Genomic DNA, 18,747 nt, shown 5'->3' on the forward strand with positions numbered 1-18,747 from the left:
TTCAGGCATGCGGTCGAAAACGCTCAACGCCTCTCCCGCAAGGCACGTGCTAAAGTCAGTAACCCACTGGTCTCGCGGCCACTTCTGCGCCTCTGCGACTCGTTCGAACCGTGTAAGGTCAGAACCACCTAGACTAAGAGAAGGTCTCCGCACTCGCCCGCACCTATCCTCTGACGTCAACACACTCTGCCCTAGCCGTTCCACTGCGCGTGGTGTCGCTCTTGAGCACCAGATGGCGCTAGGTGCTACGCAACGCACGAGACGCGCATAGCGCGCGCTGTCGAGACGCCGCAGGCGTCGCTGCACGTGGTTCGGTTTTTTGCATTTATTCCACTGTGTACACGTGCGGTCTGTTCGATGTCATGGGGCGATGCTGTGTGCCAAACTGTAGAGGAAACTACGACAGAGGGCCCAAAGGTCAGGCTGTTTGGGTTCCCAAGTGATCCCGTGCGAAGGAAAAAATGGCAGCGGGCAGTGCGACGGGATTATGTCGACGTTGGAAAACTGAAAGATCCGCTGGTAAGTGTTGTCTCGCTTTTCAATTCGTGCAGTGATGATTTATATGAACAATGTACGATGAAAGTGTATTAGTACAAGCTGCGATATTCCATTGTTATATAAATACGTTTTCAAGTGACCATTTATTTACACGTGTAATCCACGTGGGCTCGCACGCGTTTGCGATGGCGTGTGTATACTCATTCGTTGAACGGCTCATGGGTCAGTAAAATGCGCTTTTCACAGATCTCGCGTTTAGATTTGTAAGCGTATGCCACAATTTTGCAGGCGTCAAAGTGTGTTCATAATATGATGGCGCTGGTTGTTTCGCAGGTTTGTGAACGGCATTTCAAGCCCGAGCACCTACGTACAGCATCGAATACACGGATTGCGACGGACAGACCATCGAGGTTCAAATGAAGCTCACCCGGCTTACGCCTGATGCCATTCCAACGATCTTTCCCGACTGCCCGCAATATATTTCGGATTCTCGCCAGTCGAGAGAAGACCCTGATGTCAAGCGAACACTTGTGGAGAGCGAACAGCTTCAAAGGGCCTTAAAGCAGTCAGCTTTAGCGCACGAGAACGAGGAACGAGAGAACCAAGTTAACAGCCTCCAAGACATCAATTCACACCTGCACAAGCTGGGAGAGAGACGGTTTTGGACAGCGGTACCTTGCGACAGCTGCATGATCTTTGCTCACGTCAAAGTGACAACAAATGCTCCCGAGATTTTTGTGTCAGTGACTGTGTCGTCGGATATGTCTGTGCGTGGGTTTTGTTTAGGTGCTCGTTTTACATCTGACAAATGTTTTGAGATCCCGGATTATATCCACGATTTCCGCGTGCTTCTTCAGCTCTTGTATAATGTCGAGGACCACTGCACTAAAGGAGGACCACAACAAGTGGACAAAGGAAAGGTTGCACTAAAATTGGTGATCTCCCTTCTTGACGAGATTTCAAGTGGGGACCTTCTGGAGGACGAAAAGGTGGGCGCTGTGACGCTCCTCAAAGAGCAGTGTCACCTCCTCATAAAGAGGAATAATGCTGTTCGCTACTCTGCGGAACATTTGGTCTTGTGTTGCATTTTGTACACTATTTCACCGCATGGCTACAAGTTTTTAAGGAGCAGTGGAAAGTTGATGTTGCCTCATACTGCTACAATCAAGCGTGTCTGTGGTGCACTTGATGTTAGTCATTTAAAGGAGCAAAATGAAGAGGGCTTCCTAAGATATATGAAAAGGAGGGCAAGTCTGCTGAAAGCTCATGAAAGAAACGCAACATTAATGGTAGATGAAATACACTTACAGCAGTTCTTTGAATACAAGGGTGGCAGCATAACAGGTGCTGCTGCGAACTGTTCTGAACCTGCCAAGACAGCGCATGTATTTATGGTGCAGTCTCTCCTGTCACCGTTCAAATATGTTGCACACATCCTTCCAGTGTCAAACATTACTGCGGAGGAACTGCATGAAACTAAAAAAAGTAGTCTTGAGATTTGAAGAAGCGAACTCTCATATTGTTGCAGTCATCACAGACAATAATTCTATTAACCGGAAAGTAATGGCTATGTTCAGTGAAGCCCAGAAGCTCGAAATTGTATACCCCCATCCAGTTAATCCGCAGCAGCCACTCTTTCATATTGTTGACTCTGTGCATTTGCTGAAATGTATCAGAAACAATTGGCTAAACCAAAAAAATCCTGACAAATATCTATATTACCCACCTTTTCCCTGTGAAACCACAGAAAGTAAGAAAATGGAGGGTGCTTCATTCACATCACTCAGAAAGCTCCAAGAGGCTGAACGAACTAATGCTGCGAAAGTGGCTTTTGGGCTAACGTATAAAGCATTAAACCCCACAAATATTGAGAGGAAGAACGTGAAACTTGCTCTGCGAATTTTTAACTCTTTTGTTTCATCTGCTTTGAGGATAAGAGGCGAAACACTGCATCTGACGCTTGCAGATGGTACTGCAGATTTCATTGACCTACTTGTGCGATGGTGGAGCATCGTCAATGTCAAGACTCCCCATAAGGGACACAGAGTGAGAGATGTGTGGCAAGAGCCAGTAGGAGAAATCAATGGCGAGCAGCTGCAGTTCCTCGACACAATTGTTACCTGGCTCGACGACTGGAAAAGTAGGTGCGTGCATACAGGGGCGTTGACAAAGGAGACCCTCTCAGCTCTCCGGCTTTCCGCATATGCCTTGATCGAAGCGTCAAGATATTGTTTGGAGGAGCTCGGTTGTATATACGTTCTCCTTGGAAAATTTCAAACCGACCCCTTCGAAGCTCGGTTTGGAAATTACCGTGAGCTCTGTGGGTCCTATTACAATGTGTCCATCACACAGGTATTTGAAGCTGAGGCAAAGATCCGCCTCCAGAACACACTGATCTTGTCAAATATGCCAGCATTCACTGACACTTGCAAAGAGCCGTGTGCTGAAATCCTGATTGAGAAATATAACATAAAGCTAAGAAGCTGTGACCTAAAGAAGGCCCGGGAAGACATGCCGGCATTGGTGTACATCGCTGGCTACTGTGCCTATGCTGCTTTGAAGCACCAGCCTTGCAATGACTGCTGTGATTTATTCACAATTAGTGAGAGAGAGCTTGAACGCAGTGAGCATGTGCTTATTGATAATATGAGCAGAGGTGGCTTGAAATTTCCACAGCCATGTGTCGTTCATGTGGTGCTGTGCACCAAGATTGTGCTACAATATATTACAGGCAAGGAATATAAGACTGTGTTTCATGCAGAGAGTAATCAGAGAGCTGCACTTCTAAGTGTGATGAAGTATTTGCTCTGTGACAGTGAAGACTTTGACACTTGTGAAACTGGTCACAGTCAAGAGTCAATGTTAAAGAGCATCCTTAATCCAGCAGTAAACACCCTGCTGAAGAATTACGCAGCCTTCAAGAACGACAAGATGAACACAGAAAAGAATAATGTGAAAAAGAGAAAGTTGATTACCCTGAAGTGAAAATGATGTGTGCTGTTTTCGCGAATGTTTATGCTACAATACATACAATATATGAACTGTGTGTTATGTTTATGTTGTCTTGATTTCTATGAAATTTTTAAAAATTATCCAGCATTGTGAAGTTCAGCAGATTTTTCATATTAAACTAGTGAGATTGATGTATGTCATGTTTTTTTATGTGACTGTTGTGTGTTCGAATGTCATTCTGTGATAGTGGAAACCAATGCCAAATAAAATTTGCGATATGAATTGTACAGCTGTCTGTGACAGACTTAACGAAGAAAGACGTTTCTCCGGCGCATCGTCTTTCTAGTCTCAAATCAGCTTTGCTCCAAATGCCGAAGTTAACGTGGAAAGAACTTGTCTTTGTTCCTTTAATCTCGCCAGTGCACAATTTATACTGGATGCAAATATATTCCGGACGTATACCCTAGAACATGCTGCAGTATTGTGCTTTTTTTTCGATGGCACCTCAAGCGGTGGAGGACGGGCTTAGTGTGGTGACGTCACGGGGGAGTGCCGAGGCCTTCTCCTAGTCTAGGTGGTTCTGGTCAGGTAGGCGTCCAATTCATCCGTTTTATCGTTAAACGGCGCCATTAGCTTATGTGGACTGACGACCGTGAAACGCGATGTAGGTTCGCTTTGGACCAAAGCGGAATCTGAACCAGCGCTCCCGCCACCCTCGCCTCTCGCGTGGAGAATTTGTAGTTCAGCGTTCAGTTCGAGCATTCGACGAGCGGAGTGCGCCTTGTCCCTTTCTTCCTCCTCGAGCAGCCGCTGCTCTTCTTCTTTCATGCTCTCGCGCAGTTATGCGCGCTCATCTCTGAGGAATTCCTGGAGGGCAACCCCCTCGAAGCCTAGCTGCTTCCCGAGAACAATTATTTTTCCTAACTCTGCCATTGCACCAACGGTTCTTTGTTCTCAGTTCTGACAGTGAGATATTACTTGAACGCTATGCCTCGCGGTCACGGCCAATCGTGGTCAGCAAGTCCTGTCGCGGACGCCAGTTTGTTAGATATCGTATCGTGGGCGGCTGTGGTGTTGGTTGGCGCCGAAGTTACAATTAATCGGGCCAACCTGCCCACCACTGCACTCTCCGAAAGTTCGGAGGGGGAGGAGCGACAAACTTCTCCACCCCGCGTGCGAAAGATTGTGATTAGACTGCTGACCGGCGATAGGGGCCACGCCTGATTAGTCGTTGACCAGAGGCATGAGGCGTAGGCAAGTTCCCTAGCGAATTAATTTAATTAGGCAAACAACAACCAAGTATTACAATATGCCCGACAAGGTAGCGCCGTGTACTAATGTGGCGCAAACAACACAAGCACCCATTGAACACGTTAACACAAGAATTAACACAAAGAAACATCAGGGCGATTGCTATACAAAAATGTTACGAGACGGAAATACAGTACAAAGCATTAACACGAGAAACACAGAAAGCAAAAATACAAAGATAAAAGAGTTGAAGTGAGTGGTGAGAAACGATGGCTTAGCTGCGGAGTGGCAAGGTCCGGTCGCAGAGAGCGTCGGGATGCGGTTGGTCGTCGCGGGGCGGACGGGGGCTTGCGGATACGGGCGAACTTGGGCAGCGCGTCTTCGGGACCACCGTAGCCGGGCTCTGCGCGTCAGATCTCCGCCTAGGCTCCTTGCCGACCACTTCCCTGGCTGACCTCACTCACGACCGCACGCACCGAAATCTCCAGACCAACTGCCAGCGCGCGGCGTTCCCGTCGCCCCCTTCGCATAGAAAAGAATGAAAAAAAACAACACAGGAAAAAAAAAGACTCTTCAGGAGCCACGCACAGAGGAATGCGGCTCTCAAACAGAAAAAAAAGAACACATGAAGGAATGTCGAAAGAATTCGGCACAATGCCTTAATCCCACGAGGAGTCATTGGCGGCCGCGAACAGTGCTGGGCCATTCAATCCACTCCTGCTGTTCCCAACACGTGCAAGCGCTTGCCACCTGTATGGCAACAATGCTAGGAGGGGGGCTGTAGTTTTGAGTGACCCCTCCAGCGCTATGGTGAGAATGCCGTTCCCCCGCGGGGGAGGGGGAAAAAGTCGTCGACGCCGCTCCGCGACATGTTTCTGGGAAAAAAAAGGTCAAAGCTGGAGAGGGCAGGCATGAACTTTGTGACCGTCATCGAGTGCCCCTGGTGGCCAAGGCAATACACAAAACCTGCTGCTGCTGATGAGTGTGTTGCAGTTCTTTTGAAGGTTTGAAGGTTTGAAGGTTTATTTCCGCAACTAGGTGTTGCGAGGACAGCCAGGAAAAAGGCTGTATAGACAGCTTGAAAGGTCCTGGCTTCCTCTTAAAGTGCAGCATTGACGGCGGCAGAAAAGGACATCAAACAAAATGTAAGGGAAAAAAAGGAAGCAGTTAGAATAAAAAATTGGAGCTCAACGAATGAACAGAATACACCGCTAATTTTAAAACAGTCATTTGAGCCACCTCTAGCACATCACTGGGTGCTAAGCCTGAACGACTGTTTCACCTTTGGGCTGCACCATGTAGCTGCTGCGCCCCTGCTCCTTTAAGGTTTCGCTCCTTTGGTGAAAAATGATGCCTCTGCTGGAAATGGCGTACACGGATGCTTTGTGACAGGAGTATAAATGTCGCTCTGGTAGGTGCTTTGAGTGAATAGGCTGTGTTACATTGCAATGTTCCCGGATCAAATAAACTGTAAGGCTAAAGAAGAAGATGCGTCTGATGATTTGAAAAGACGAAGACGAGGTGACAGTGCTCTCGAGAGTTTTTGCCAGCGCTACGCTTGTGTGTCTTTTGCCGATCTGATCCCAGACTGCTGCCGTTGCCGTTCCCGTCGCCCCAGTACCTCGTAACAAACCCCCCGTTACATTTGGTGGAGGAGCCGGGTAAAAACATCGGCCCTGGAGCTCCGTAGTCGTGCTCTCCCGGCGCGCACGATGCCTGAGGACGTCCAACACCAGGCCGTACAAGTGGGCCAGGCTGTCATCTGTGCCGGCTCTCTTCGTCAACGGGACCCGACCATTTTCAGCGGGACTGACGAGAACGATGTGGAAGATTGGCTCACATCGTACGAGCGGGTGAGCGTATACAACAAATGGGACGATGTGACGAAGCTAAACAACGTCATCTTTTATCTCGCCGGTGTGGCTAACCTCTGGTATCGCAACCATGAGGCAGATATTCAAACCTGGTCCATTTTTAAGACTAAATTTGCAGACGTATTTGGTCGACCGGCTGTCAGGCAACTCCGAGCCGAACAGAGATTGCGTGAACGATCTCAGCAGGCTAGTGAAAGCTTCACTAGCTACATTGAAGATGTCGTCGACTTGTGCAAGCGGGTCAACGCTCGTATGTCGGAAGCCGACAAGATCCAACACATCTTGAAAGGCATCGATGACGACGCTTTTCAGATGCTTCTAGCGCGCGACTTGCGTACCGTTGCTGAAGTCGTCACGCTGTGTCAAAGCTTTGAGCAGTTGCGCAAGCAGCGGATTCTGACACGCCAGCGGCCACAGCAGGTTGAGTCGCTCGCTGGGCTCACGCCTGCTCCTGACCCCTCGCTGCTACAGCAGATTAAAGACTTCGTGCGGGAAGAAGTGGCACGTCAACTTTCCTTTCTGCCGAGCGCTCACGACCGACCATCATATCTGACTCCAGCGCTCCGACATACAATTCAAGAGCAAGTTGCTGAGGCTCTTCCACCGGCTCATCCGTCACCACCTGTCACGGTTCCGCTGACATACGCTGACGTTGTCGCCAGACCACAACCTGTGGCGGCTCCGCTCACATATGCCGAAGCCGTCGCGAGACCGCCTCCTGTCGCGGCTCCAGTGACATATGCCGATGTCGTAGCAAGACCGCAGCCGCCAATCTATAGTGCGCCTCCGGCGCATTCGCGAGGGCCAGTGGCTTACCGACGACCTACTCCAAGGGTCAGCGATTCCTGGCGCACAACGGACAATCGGCCGATTTGCTTCTTTTGTGGTCTCCCAGGTCATGTAGCTCGGCATTGCCGCCGTCGTCTCCCGGACGCGGAAATTCCTCCCCAAGCTCCTGGGTACTGGCCCCCACCGAGTCAGTACTCTGTACCAGCTGCGCCACCGCAAAGTCGTACTTCCTCGCCGGACCGTTCTACCCTCTCCAGCCGCCGGCCCTCTTCTCCACGACGCCGGTCTATTTCGCCTATGCGACGTCGCCCCACCGCTAACCAGGAGGAAAACTAGGCGCCGCAGTTCCTGAGGCGAGAACTGCGTCCACAACGAACTTCGAAAGGCCTCATCCGTCAGCCGCTAACCTCATTGAAATTTCCGTCGACGGCGTTTCTGTCATGGCGCTTGTCGACACTGGTGCTGCCGTTTCCGTCATGGACGCAAAGCTGTGTAGTTCTTTAAGAAAAGTAAGGACGCCAATTGCTGGACTCTCACTGCGCACCGCCAGCGCTCAGAACATCCAGCCGTCAGCAGCGTGTACCGCTCGCGTTGTAATCCAGGGGACCATTTATGCAGTCGAATTCGTCGTACTGCCCTGCTGTTCTCATGCTGTTATCCTGGGCTGGGATTTCCTATCGCGCCATGCTGCTATCATCGATTGTGCTCGAGCTGAAGTCGAGTTCTCTCACCTGCCCGAAGCTGTCTTGGACACTGCCCCTCCTGGTGCCTGTGTTAAGGCCCTAGTTGCCGAAGACATTGACCTGCCCCCCTGCTCTTCAGTCCTCGTACCCCTCTCTTGCGGCCCTCTTCGCGACGACACTGTCCTCTTCACTCCGTCCCCTATCTTTCTGCACCGCAAGTGTCTGCCTCTGCCATACGCTGTACTGACTATATCCGCTGGCCTCTCCGTACTGTTCGTGTCTAACCCATTCTCGTTCCCCAACGCCTTGCGCCTAGGTGAATGTCTCGGCACGGTACAACCATTCGCGTCTCTGCTCATCCGCGAAGAGACGGACGACGCGCCGCACCTCTCCATAGCCGCACTCAGCCCACCTACTGCTGCGCCCGATCCCTCCTCAACCGAAGCATTCCTTCGCTTCATCGACGACAACCTTCCAGCGCCGCAAAGGGCACAGCTTCTCACTTTACTTAATCAGTTTCGCTCATCATTTGACTCACATCAAAGTTCCTTGGGCCAAACTTCCACTGTCACCCATGCCATCGACACAGGTGACCACGCACCGCTGCGACAACGTCCCTATCGTGTGTCTGTCGCCGAGCGCCAAGTTATTGAAGACCAAGTCGACAAGATGCTCCAGAGCGGCGTCATTCAGCCCTCAAGCAGCCCATGGGCGTCGCCTGTGGTGCTCGTCAAAAAGAAGGATGGCTCCATACGCTTCTGTGTAGATTACCGCCGCCTTAATAAGATTACGCGCAAAGATGTCTATCCCCTCCCGCGCATAGACGACGCTCTGGAGTCTTTGCAAGGGGCCGAACTCTTTTCATCTCTCGATTTGCGTTCCGGGTACTGGCAAGTTCCTATGAAAGAAGCCGATCGCCCCAAAACCGCCTTTGTGACACCGGATGGCTTGTATGAATTTACGGTGATGCCCTTCGGGCTTTGTAACGCCCCCGTGACTTTTGAGAGGATGATGGACACCATTTTGCGCAGACTTAAGTGGAAGACATGCCTTTGCTACCTCGACGACATTGTGGTCTTTTCCCCGGACTTTGACACCCACCTCTCCCGTTTGAAGCACGTCTTGACCTGCCTCTCTGGCGCCGGCCTGCAGCTGAACTTAAAAAAATGCCGTTTTGCCGCTCGTCAATTAACCATCTTAGGTCATGTTGTCTCTAAGCAGGGCGTCAGTCCCGACCCAGCGAAACTTCGTGCTGTGGTTGACTTTCCCAAACCTACCTCCATCAAAGACTTGCGCAGCTTCCTGGGTTTGTGCTCATATTTCCGCCGGTTTATTCGCAACTTTGCGTCCATTGCTGCGCCTTTGACTCAACTGCTGTCTGGAAGTGCGGATTTATCACTGTGGTCTCCAGCGTGCGACGACGCATACACCACCTTGCGCCGTCTCCTCACGGCGCCGCCCATTCTGCGCCATTTCGACTCGGCCGCTCCTACCGAAGTTCACACGGACGCCAGCGGTGTTGGCCTCGGCGCTGTCCTCGCCCAACGAAAACCTGGCTTTGACGAATACGTCGTTGCTTATGCTAGCCGCACACTCACACCAGCAGAACGCAACTACTCCGTGACTGAAAAAGAGTGTTTGGCGATTGTATGGGCCCTCGCGAAGTTTCGACCGTACATTTATGGGCGCCCTTTTGACGTTGTGACCGACCACCATGCGCTCTGTTGGCTTTGCAACCTGAAAGACCCCTCCGGCCGCCTCGCTAGGTGGGCCCTTCGCTTGCAAGAATATGATATCCGCGTCGTGTATCGCACCGGCCGCAAGCATCAAGACGCCGATGCACTGTCACGCTGCCCCCTTCCAGCCGAGATCGCCAGCCTTTCCGCCTCCGACGCTTCTCTGCCCTTGCTTCGCCTCAGCGACATGCCTTCAGCGCAACGCATGGATCCCTGGATCGCTTCCCTTCTCGACTTTCTCGCCAACCCGACGGCTGCTTCACCGTCACGTGCGCTCCGCCGCCAAGCTGCCCATTTTGCGATCCGTGACACCCTACTTTATCGCCGTAACTACAACTCCGAAGGTCGCAAGTGGCTGCTCGTTATTCCACGTCACTTACGCTCGGAGATATGCGCATACTTCCATGCTGCCCCCCACAGCGGTCACGCGGGCGTTTTCAAGACCTACACCCGCATACGGCTGCGCTACTACTGGCGCGGAATGTACACCTTTATCATGAAGTACGTGCGCGCATGCATTCCCTGCCAACGTCGCAAGACACCTCCCCATCGTTCTGCTGCTGAGCTGCAGCCGTTACCATGCCCTCCACGCCCGTTCGACCGCGTTGGCATTGATTTATACGGTCCGCTTCCATACACTGCAGACGGCAACCGTTGGGCTATAGTAGCGGTGGATCACCTTACACGATATGCCGAAACTGCTGCCCTTCCGGCTGCCACAGCGACGGACGTCTCCTCCTTCATTTTGCACCGATTCATCCTTCGCCACGGTGCACCTCGTGAACTGCTCAGTGACCGAGGCCGCGTGTTCTTATCTGAGGTGGTGAAGGCGCTTCTCAAAGAGTGCAACACGATTCACCGAACTACCACCGCCTATCATCCGCAGACCAATGGCCTCACTGAGCGATTTAACCGCACACTCGGAGACATGCTCTCCAAGTACGTCGCTTCTGACCACACGAATTGGGATCTCGTCCTTCCGTACGTTACTTATGCGTACAATACCGCTACGCAGTCTACCACCGGATTCTCTCCTTTCTTCCTACTTTACGGCCGCCACCCCTCTGCTACTATCGACACTATCCTCCCTTACCGCCCTGATGAATCCGAATATCGGCCTGTTTCCGACGCCGCGCAACACGCCGAAGCCTGCCGCCAAATTGCCCGGTCACTCACCACTGACACCCAGCATCGCCAGCGCTCCCGCCTCGACCAAGACCAAACCCCACCGAACTACACTTCTGGTGCACTTGTGTGGCTCTGGATCCCTTCAGGAACTCCCGGTCTCTCCTCAAAATTTCTTGCGAAGTACCATGGTCCCTACCGTGTGCTGGAGCGCACCTCTCCGGTTAATTATATCGTGGAACCCCTCACGCCGTCTCCTGATCTCCGCCGCCGAGGACGGGAGACCGTTCATGTCCAGCGCCTCAAGCCCTACTACGACCCCGCCGTCTTGCCATCATCCTAAGTCGCCAGGATGGCTCCTCTTGTCCCCGGGGTGATTGTAAGGCTAAAGAAGAAGATGCGTCTGATGATTTGAAAAGACGAAGACGAAGTGACAGTGCTCTCGAGAGTTTTTGCCAGCGCTACGCTTGTGTGTCTTTTGCCGATCTGAACCCAGACTGCTGCCGTTGCCGTTCCCGTCGCCCCAGTACCTCGTAACAAACCCCCCGTTACAAAACAAATAATTTTGTTTATAGCAACTTAAGTCAGCGTAACTGCTGCCTTGGCAAATGCTTGTTTTGAATATACAGCCTTTCATCACTGTGACCCGGCGTCAAGCACACAAATACTTTTGTCATAACACTTATGATAGTGCAAGTCTAACTGTTTCAGATGCTTGGAGCGAGCTGAATGTGTTCTCCCCGCGGTGCGACGGTTGGTGTCTTTGTGTTCGCTGCTGTGCGGGGAGCCATTAGAGGGGCTCACACCCCAACATTTGGCAGAGCCGTTTTCTCTCTGGCTCTTTGTAAGCAGGCGTTGTGCGGCCCCCTCCCAGGCTTTGTTCGAATCCTTAGTTAAAGTAAAACGCACTGAGACGTACGGTTAGCTGCCTGCAGAGGGAAAATGTCTTCCTAGGCCGTGTCCGAGACACCAGAGCGGGCGCTCGGACCCCCCGTGGTTTCCAGGAGAGTCGCGCGAAGTGATTGCTTCGGACAGCACACTGCCCGGCCGACCAGATGCGCCGGAGACGAGCCGCGAGGGCTGAGAGCGCGGACGGCGGGTCACGTGGTGCACCGACTGGGAGGTTTGCGTTCCCTGTGTTTCGGATGTCGTTTTGTGTGTTTCTATCTGTGTGCCAAGCGGAAATGCGCGCGTCTTCATGGAATTTTCGCGGTGCTCTCGAGTAAACAACCTCGTGGGCACTGGCGTGCTATTGGCTGCTTTCGTTTTAAAGAAATCGTTCTCATTGGCTTCGACAACCGCATTTCCGATTGGTTACTAAAAGTGTCCCCAGGATCCTGGGCAAACGTACTTAAGAGGGGGTTTTGGCGCGAAGAAGGGAGAGGAACGGCTGAGAGGAACGGCTGCGGTCCTGCTGCTCGGGACCTCTGCTCGGAAGATGTTGCGCGCCCTTGGTATTAGTGACTGCGTTATTATTTACTCTTAGACCATTTGTGTCCGTTTGCTCAGTTTAAATGATGTTTTGGAATAAATCAAGTTAATTCATGCTACCCATCGGCACCTGCTGGTCAACTTCTTCGAAGCGGCGGAGTCACCGTTCCTTCCCGACGTACGCTTCGTTACAAGTGTGATGGAGGTTTCGGGGTAGCGACGACCCCGCTCTACTGGAAATGCGCCCCAACCATTAGAAGTGAGCCAAACCAGACGTCAGCAGACTTCGCTACAATAACGAGCCCTCAATTGAGACCGTCCATCGCCCCGCCGGTATTCAAGGGAACCCCGGAGGAGTTCGTTGCGGAATGGCTGACCTGCTACGAACACGTCGCATCTTTGAACTGCTGGGACAGCGACACTAAGGTAAAGTTCCTTTACCTTGCTCTTGACGGGGACGCAAAGAAGTGGTACATAACGCAACTACTTACCGGTGCGCCAAGTTCGTGGAGTGATTTAGCGGAGAAGCTCAAGGCCTGCTTCAGCAGCCGCCACGCTGCGGAGATCGCCTATCTCCGGCTACAGAATTGTGTGCAGTTTCCTTCAGAATCCCCAGAGCAGTACTTCTGCGATGTGCTGCAGCTCTGCGCTAGGGTCGACCCCAAGATGCCGGAAGACCGAATGCGTCATTTGCTGCGGGGCCTTCAACCACCTACTATGGAAAAAATGATCATTTTTAACCCGACCACCTGCGCAGACTTCTTACAAATACTGCAGCGTCTCAGTCAGGCCACGCAAATGGGTTTTGCTTCTCGAGTGCTGCCGACCCCAGCGAGCACCACCTAACTGCCAACGGGTGCCTGGAATTCGAACATCTCTGCAACACCTAGCAGCGCTACCACCGAGCCTGTTCCTGCTCCTGGGCAGCCCCACCTACTTACCACCTGCACTGCTGCATACTACCGTCAGCAACAAAGGCTCGAAGGTGAGCAAGATATCAAGGCGATCGCCGCATCTCTTGAATCATTATCCGGGCGCCTAAAGGCAACTGAAGAAATATTTCGCAACCATGTGCCATGGCCGCCGAGAACGTCGCGTGCTGACAACGGACGACCGCGATGCCACTACTCTAACCGAAACGGCCACAATTCTCGACAGTGCCGCCAGTGATGGAGAGACGAGGACCGCGAGCAAAGAAATGTACGCGACGAGCAAGCTCCGTCAGCCCTGCCGGCCTGTGTGCGTGATGAGCGAAAACGAGCTCCTCACAGTGCAAGTCGAGGCAAAAAACTCGAAGGCCACCCTTATCATCGACATAGGCGCCTCCGTAAACATAATTTCTTCTAAATTCGCTGCTAAAATTTGTTCAGAAGTCAAACCAACTGAGAGCACTGCCTTCGTCAAAGGAATCGGCAGGGACTTGTCACCGGCGGGAGAAACAGAAATACTACTTAAATTCGAATCAGCCAAATTCAGCGTAAAATTCATCGTTCTCAAGGACTGCCCGTACGAATTGTTGGGTGGGCTCCCATTTTGCCGGCAGGCACACTTGCTCATGGACTTTCGCCAAAAATAACTAATGATCGGGAGCGACGTATACCGGCTGCAACTCGACGCTGGCGTGCAATCGCAGGCAAACATCGTCACGGCACGAAGTGAGGCCCAAGTTCGCATCGAGCCTCGGACAGAAGCCATTCTGAGCGTACGCGTACCGAGAAATTGAATTGAACTCGTCGAGCCGAACTCAATCCTTAGGTATGGACTGCAAGTTACGTGGACCGTCATGAACGTGGTCGGTGGTGGAATTGTCCGGGTTGCTAATCCTACCTTGTCGCCGATAGTGGTGCATCGCGAGACGAAAATTGGCTGGGCCACATCCCTACATGAGGCGCAGCTCGGACTCGCCGTGCCGCACGACCATTCCACGACGGAGGACTTCGACGTCGAGACTGGGCCACACCTGACGCCATCTGAGAGGGGTGAGCTCTTGTCCCTTATTCGTAAATTCAGTCATCTATTTACCGGCGAGCACAACCCTATTCAACGCACTCCCGTAGCTGAGCATACTATCGACACGGGAAATTCGACACCCATCCGTCAGCACCCGTACCGCCACTCACCCTTCGTGAGAGAAGTAATTAAAATGCAAGTAGAGGAAATGCTTCATGGCGGAGTGATCAGAGAGTCACACAGCCCCTGGTCATCGCCAGTCGTTCTCTTAAAGAAGCCGCAGGGAGGTTGGCGTTTCTGCGTCGATTTCCGAAGAGTTAACGCAGTGACCAAGAAAGATATGCACCCACTGCCGCGGATCGATGATATCCTGGATCTGCGGCAAGGGTCTCGATATTTCACAACATTTGACCTCACTTCTGGCTATTGGCAGGTAGGAATCCGCGAAGAGGACAAGTCGAAGACAGCATTTGCATGCGCCTCTAGTCTATACGAGTTTAATGTCGTTCCTTTCGGCCTCTGCAACGTCTCCACGACCTTCCAGAGGATCATAAACAAAGTTTTGAGCGGTCTTCTCTGAAGGCTGTGTCTGGCTTACTTGGATGACATTGTGATTTTTTCAGACCATGGAAAAGCACTTAGAGGACTTGGAGAGGGTGCTAAGCGCTCTTGATGACGCCAACCTGCGTCTGAAACCTGAAAATTGTAGCTTTGCTCATGAAGAAATTATATATCTCGGGCACGTGCTGACTGACGACAACATCAGGCCAGATCCAGAGAAAATAGCCGCGATTGAAAAGCTCCCAGCTCCGAAAAACAAAGGTGTACAGAGATTCCTGGGAATCTGCAATTATTATCGGCGTTTCATCAAAGACATCTCTCTAGTCTCCAGACCTTTGACTTATCTGACAAGGAAAAATGTTTCTTTTGAGTGGGACACGGCATGCCAGGCGGCAATGCAGACGCTCAAAGAAAAACTAACTGCAGCGCCAGTTCTGCGTCAATTCTTGCCAGGCAAGCCCATCGAAATCTATACGGACGCCTGCGACTACTGCATTGGTGCCGTGCTGGTGCAGAGAGACGACGGTATGGAACAAGTCATCGCATACGCCAGTCGTCCTCTCTACAACGCAGAGGCTAATTACAGCACCACAGAAAAGGAATGCCTGGCTGTTGTGTACGCCTGTAAGCAGATCCGGCCGTACATCTTTGGAAGCAACTTCACCGTGGTCACCGATCAGGCCAGCCTCGCATGGCTGATACACGTCAAAAATCCGAACGGACGCCTCATGCGATGGTCCCTGCTATTACAGGAGTTCGACATGACCCTAAAACACCAACCCTGTTTGAAGAACGCAAATGCCGACACCCTTTCTCGCCTGCCCCACGAGCCGGCACCGGTTAGAGAAGTAAACTTTACACCGCTGCTTGTGCTGGGTCGCGTGGATATAGGTAGGAAGCAGAGGGAAGACCCTTGGTTGAAAGAGATGATACATCATCTCGAGAACCCGAATTCACCCGTTGCCAGAACACTGAAAAGAACGGCCCGGTGCTTTCGGATAATCGATGGTGTATTGCACAGGCGGGCAGAGGGATACCAGGAAGACTACGACGCACTGGTCGTACCAAAAAGCTTGCGGACTGAGGTATTAAGGAGCTGCCACGACGATCTCACGACAGGCCACCTCGGAGTCAAGCGCACATGGTAGAAGGTACGGAGGCGCTACTTCTGGCCTAAGATGTTCGCACAGGTGACAAACTATGTGCTCTCTTGCCCCGACTGCCAGACGCGGAAAGCCCTAACTGGCAGATCAATCGGATTTCTCCAGCCTATTCCGCCGGTGGGACGGCCATTTCAGCAAGTGGGAATGAATTTCTTGGGGCCGTTTACAAAGAGTCACTTCGGGAACCGCTACGTCCTCGTGATGACAGATTACCACACGAAGTGGGTTGAAGCAGTAGCATGCCCGGCAGCTACAGCTGTTGAAGCCGCGCAGGGCTTTGTGCGAGAGATCGTTCTACGCCACGGAGCTCCAGACCGCATCATTATGGACCGCGGACAGCACTTTGTAGCTTCCGTAATTGAGAGATATTTAAAGCCATGGGTACGGAACACGCCAAAACAACAGCGTACCACCCACAATCCAACGGCTTGTGCGAACGTTTCAACCGCACGCTCGCCGACATGCTAAGCATGTAAGTACATGTACGTCTCCTCTCAGCACCGGGACTGGGACGACTTCCTTTCTTATGTCCTTTTCGCCTATAATTCATCGCAGCATGAAACGACCGGCTTTTCTCCATTTTATCTTCTGCACGGACAAGAGCCAACACTTCCTGTTGAGGCAGCCCTGGGCTCCACACAGACTGACGGGGGCGGAATGGATGCTCACAAAGATTTACACCGGCTTCGCCGGGCGTGCGAAATAGTAGATCAGCGCGAGAAGGAGCAGCAGCAAAAGAACAAAAAAGCATACGATTCCAGGCGACGCGAAGCTGTATTCTATCCTGGAGACCTCGTGTACCTATGGACGCCTTCTCGAGCGAAAGGAAAGTCCACCAAACTGCTCCACTGGTACCACGGGTCGTTCCGTCTGCTTCGGAAAGTATACGAGAACAACTCGGAGGTCGTCGATCGCACCAGCCACCAGCGAGACGTCGTTGACGTTGAACGTCTGAAGCCCTGCCACACTCGTCTTGGTTCAGATGAGGACACCGCCGACGTGTCCGCAAACAGTGATTGTGGTGTGGATGGTGTGCATGAGTTAGGAGGCAGTGTTCATGTCTCCTCGAAGCCGAAACGGGCAGTGGCGTCAACAGTGACGAACAACGATCACGAAACCTCCGGTGAAAGTGCGACTGAGGAATACTCCTACTCCGAGTCGGCACATCAGAGTAGCCATGCGTGACCTCACACTGACCAAAACAATGAGGACCGATTACGATAGTGAGACTGAGATCTACTACAGTGCGGACGAAAGTGCGGATTAATCACCTATGACTGTTCTTCCGAACCCATTTTGTGTGCTTTGTGTGAACGTGTGTGTGAATGTTTTGAGTGTGCCATGTAACATTTGACTGCGTTGCCAATATTTTCATGTTATTACGTATTTTCTCTATCTTCCTGCCTGTAATTTGTTTGACCTGATATTAAGTTACTCTCACCTCCGTGCCTTCTTTTAGTATTCCGCACGTTTTTTATTGGGTTTAGTATTGTTGTACCTTCATGTCAAGCTGACCCAATTCCATTTTCGAACTCTGTACTGAGCTATTGGCATCATTTCGTTGTGTTTAATTTCTACAGACGAAACTGTAATCGAGAGGGACACTATTTTAACGTAGGAGGAAGGCTTCGCCGGTTTCGTGCGCCAGTTTTTCCAACAAGCTGAATGTGTTCTTCTCCCCGTGGTGCGACGGTTGCTGTCTTTGTGCTCGCTGCTGTGCGGGGAGCCATTAGAGGGGCTCACAACCCGACATTTGGCAGAGCCGTTTTCTCTCTGGCTCTTTGTAAGCAGGCATTGTGCGGCCCCCTCCCCGGCTTTGTTCGAATGCTTAGTTAAAGTAAAACGCACTGAGACGCACGGTTAGCTGCCTGCAGGGGAAAATGTATTCCAAGGCCATGTCCGAGACACCAGAGCGGGCGCGCGGACCCCCCGTGGTTTCCAGGAGAGTCGCGCGAAGTGATTGCTTCGGGCAGCACACTGCCCGGCCGACCAGATACGCCGGAGACGAGCCGCGAGGGCTGAGAGCGCGGACGGTGGGTCACGTGGTGCACCGACTGGGAGGTTTGCGTTCCCTGTGTTTCGGATGTCGTTTTGTGTGTTTGTATCTGTGTGCCAAGCGGAAATGCGCGCGTCTTCGTCGAATTTTCGCGGTGCTCTCGAGTAAACAACCTCGTGTGCACCAGCGTGCTATTGGCTGCTTTCGTTTTAAAGAAATCGTTCTCATTGGCTTCGCCAACGGCATTTCCGATTGGTTACTAAAATTGTCCCCCAGTATCCTGGGCAAACGTATTTAAAAGGGGGTTTTGGCGCGAAGAAGGGAGAGGAACGGCTGCGGTCCTGCTGCTCGGGTCCTCTGCTCGGACGATGTTGCGCGCCCCTTGGTATGACTGACTGCGTTATTATTTACTCTTAGACCTTTTGTGTCCGTTGTTCAGTTTAAATGATGTTTTGGACCATTTAAATAAATCAAGTGAATTCATGCTACCCATCGGCACCTGCTGGTCAACTTCTTCGAGGCGGCGGAGCCACCGTTCCGTCCCGACGTACGCTTCGTTACAGCATATCGATTATTTATCGCAGCTTCAAAATATGATTTTTGTTTAGATCGACTTATGGCAACGCAAATATCCCTGTGGCAGACTCATGAAGATAATATACTGCACTGTAATATTATGCCCTTGCCGGAAACAGGCGAATATTCGTATTGATATCGACTTAACGCGGCGTAACTGCA

General features: G+C 51.8%; 1 pseudogene; it reads left to right on the forward strand.

Moving 5' to 3' along the window:
* The first annotated feature begins 362 nt into the window (after positions 1–362).
* Positions 363–17,198, forward strand: LOC144128875 (uncharacterized; annotated as a pseudogene).
* Positions 17,199–18,747: the final 1,549 nt, after the last annotated feature.

Source organism: Amblyomma americanum, chromosome 1, assembly GCF_052857255.1.
Source record: "Amblyomma americanum isolate KBUSLIRL-KWMA chromosome 1, ASM5285725v1, whole genome shotgun sequence".
Lineage (NCBI taxonomy): Eukaryota > Metazoa > Arthropoda > Arachnida > Ixodida > Ixodidae > Amblyomma > Amblyomma americanum.